At 33.1% G+C, this 3,914-nt stretch overlaps 1 non-coding gene across 1 annotated transcript; it reads right to left on the bottom strand.

Annotated features, from left to right (window-relative positions):
* Window positions 1-323: 323 nt before the first annotated feature.
* LOC131178019 (small nucleolar RNA R71) lies at window positions 324-430 on the bottom strand. Its single transcript, XR_009147150.1, has one exon. It is a non-coding gene; the product is annotated as a small nucleolar RNA R71 (small nucleolar RNA).
* Between the last annotated feature and the right edge of the window lie 3,484 nt (window positions 431-3,914).

Genomic DNA, 3,914 nt, shown 5'->3' with positions numbered 1-3,914 from the left:
GTTATTTCACGAAATTTTCTCTCAGGTTTAGGGCTTCTAGCTGTGAAAACAACAACTTCCTGTCAGGTTACCCATCGTTAGGGCACCGGCTCATTTAACTTGGTTGTATTTTATTTCTAAAATTTTTCTTAGATTTTTCTTACTATTATTTGAGTTATTTATGACTCTTCACTCTAGTCTAAATATTTTTCCAGATGTTCTAGCTGTTCGGACTGACACCGATCATCGGAACAGTTGAATATATGGAATTGCTACAGTGAGGATGTTACATTCTATCACTTCTAGCCTTCTTAGCACAATATTTTCCTCTAAGCAAGACTACTAAACTGATAAATGAGTTAACTTCTGTCAGACTTAGAGATGATAAGAGCTTGTATGAAGCATGGGAGAGATACAAGGATCTTTAATGGAGATGTCCACACCATGGGATTCCTAAGTGGATGCTTGTTTAACAAATTTATAATGGTGTTTTTCTAGCTATCAGGATTACAATTGATGCATCTTTTGGAGGTGATCTTATTGAAAAATTTGAATATGAAGCTTATTCTACCTTAGATAAGATTGCATACAATAACTATCAATGGAGTTATGAGAGAAATAAAGTAATGAAAACACCGGCTAGAATGTTTGAATTAGATGTAATGAGTATGTTTAATGCTAAATTTAATGTTTTGACAAGGAAGATGGATAAATTAAGCATGAAAGTTGATGCTTTAATTGGGGGATCTAGTAACTCAGTAGATGTTAGAGCTAAAAATGTGAATTGTGCTATTGATTTTCCTTCTTTTAGTCAAGACTTTGCAAGTGAGCACATTGATTATGGTGGGAACTATAATTAGAGGCCGATTGGTAATCCATTTTCTGCTACTATGAGCTTGCATGGAGGAATCATCCTAATTTTTCTTAGGGATGGAGACAAGGACAAAAGCAAAATTTTTAACAACCTCCTACATTTCAATAATAATAATAGAATTTTCATCAGAATAGAGGACCTCTTCTTGGAAATTCCAATTCCTAAACCTGAAACTGAACCTACTTCATAATAACAACCACCACCACAATCATAGCTAGATAAGAAGCTAGATTGGAAGCTATGCTTGAGACTTTATTAGCAAGCCATTAGAGTCAACAAGATATGATTTCTCAATTAACATCTAGAATGGATCAAATGACAACTCATAACAAGATGCTAGAAATTTAAATTGCTCAGCAAGCAAGCTCTTCAAGCAGTAAAGCATTTGGGAAGTTGCCTACCCAACCTAAAAAAATTTAAGGGAGCATTACAAAGCTATCACATTAAGGAGTGCAAAAGTTCTTAATGATGGAGAGGAAAAGATAGATAAAAAGAGTGAGGAAGAGAAAAAGAAAGAGGTGGGGGGGTGTGGGGAAGAAAAAAAATTAATGTTGAAGAAAAGAAAATGGAGGAAAATGAAAGTCAAGAGAAGAAAAGTGATAAGGAAGAGCCTACATATATGGCAGCTAAAGCTTACATTCTACCTTTACCTTTTCCATATAGATTTCAAAAGACAAGGTTGGATAAACAATATAACAAGTTTTTAGAGTTCCTTTCATAAATGCCTTAGCACAAATGCCTTCATGTGCTAAGTTTCTAAAGGAATTTCTCTCTAACAAGAGGAAGCTTGAAGAATTTGAGACAGTAGCTCTTACAAAGGAATGTAGTGCTATTTTGCAAAACAAACTTCCACTCAAGTTGAAAGATCTTAGTAGTTTCTCCATTCCATGCCATACTGGAGATATTAGTATAGATAGAGCTCTATGTGATTTGGGAGCTAGTGTGAGTCTCATGCCTCTGTCCATTTATGAGAAGATAAATATTAGGAAGATGAAGCTTAACACTATTACATTATAGTTAGCAGATAGTTCTATTAAATTTTCAGTTAGGGTGATTGAGAATGTGCCTCTGAAAGTGGAAAAATTCTTCATACTAATGGATTTGGTGGTTTTAGAGATAGAGGAGGATGTAAATATTCCAATTATTCTGCATAGATATTTTCTTACTTAGTTGGTGCACTCATTGATGTTAAAAATGGAAGGCTTACATTGGAGCTTAGTGAAGAGAAAGTTAAATTTAATTTATTTCAAGCAACAAAAAAGAAAGATGATGTGGATTCATGCTTAAGGATTGATGTAATTAATGAGTTGGTTAAAGAAGTGTTTACAAAGTAATATCTAGAAGATTCCTTGGAAGCTTGTTTGGTTCATGGTGCTACCACAGAGGATGAAAGTATAGGAGCAGCAGCATGTGCTCAATTATCAGAAGCAGCTCCATCTTTACTTGCAACTGTTGTTGGGAAAGTTGAAGAATTGAAGCAAGATACAACATTATCACTTATTCTTAGAGAAAATGAAACACCATAGATAGAGTTGAAACCTCTTCTAGCTAATCTCAGTTATGCTTTTCTTGGCTCAAATTCTACACATACTGTGATTGTTAGTGCTAGTTTGAATGATTATGAAGTTGAGAAGTTGTTAAGAGTTCTTAGAGAACATAAAAGGATTATTAGTTATACAATTGATAATACCTTCTATGAGCATGCATAGAATTTTATTGGAAGATGATCATAAGGCCACTAAAAAAGCATAAAGAAGATTGAATCCAAATATAAAAGAGGTTGTGAAAAAAGAGATATTGAAGTTGCTAGATGCAGGTATCATTTACCTTATCTCTGATAGCAAATGGGCAAGTACTGTGCACGTTATAACAAAAAAGGGTGGCATCACAGTAGTAAGAAATGAAAATGATAAGTTGATACCCACAAAAACTGTAACTAGATGGAGAATGTGTATAGACCATTTTCCATTACCATTTATTGATTAGATGCTTAAGAGATTATGCTCATTATTATTATGTTCGCTACTTGGATGGGTATTCAAGTTCTTTTAGATCCTTATTGACCTAGAGGACCAGAAAAAGATAGCATTCATATGTCCTTATAGTACCTTTGCATATTGAAGGATTCCATTTGGATTATGTAATGCCCCAGCAACATTTTAAAGATGCAAGATGTCTATTTTTTCAGACTTTATTGAGGATATGATGGAAGTGTTCATGGATGAATTTTCTATTTATAGTAAATTTTTTATGAATGCTTATCTAATTTGTCTAAAGTTTTACAAAGATGTGAAGAATTTAATTTGGTTTTGAATTGGAAAAAGTGCCATTTTATGGTGCAAGAAAATATTGTTTTGGGACATCTTATATCAAACAAGGGTTTTAAAGTTGACAAAGCAAAAGTAGAAGTGATTGAGAAAATGCCACCTCCCACATCTGTGAAGGTAGTGAGGAGTTTCTTTGTACATGTTGAGTTTTATAGAAGATTTATTAAAGATTTCTCTAAAATTTTTGAACCTCTCACTAATATGTTGAGTAAAGATATAGTGTTTGATTTTGATGCTAAATGTATGAATGCTTTTTGTAGGATAAAGGATGCTTTGATTGAAGGAGCGGAAGCATGAAAAACACAAGTTTATATCATTGAATTCAAAAATTTTCACCTAGGGTCACATGCTTCACGCAAGATTTATTTTTATCTATTTGATTTCAATGATAAACAACATATTAAAATACTTTTAATATGTTTTTGGATCTATATTTGCCATTTAAGATTTTAAAAATTAATCAGATTAATTTTAGAACCCTAGATTAGATCAAGAACAAATACACTAACCTCTTAATGCACTGCAGTGTATTTGTGCCTTTCGGATACGTCTTCAAGACACCAGGTGTTGTCCCTCTAGCTTGTCCATGCCAAGTTCACCTATGGCAGCCCTTGAATAGCTTCTAAAGCTTTTTTTATTAATTAGAAAAATCAAGTTTTGCCTTTTAAGAGATTAAAGATGTAAACAGGACACTAGAAACAATTTCTAGTATTTTCAATTCAAGAGATTGTTTG

Source organism: Hevea brasiliensis, chromosome 2 (genome assembly GCF_030052815.1).
Source record: "Hevea brasiliensis isolate MT/VB/25A 57/8 chromosome 2, ASM3005281v1, whole genome shotgun sequence".
NCBI lineage: Eukaryota > Viridiplantae > Streptophyta > Magnoliopsida > Malpighiales > Euphorbiaceae > Hevea > Hevea brasiliensis.
This window is presented reverse-complemented; position numbering and strand designations above follow the sequence as displayed.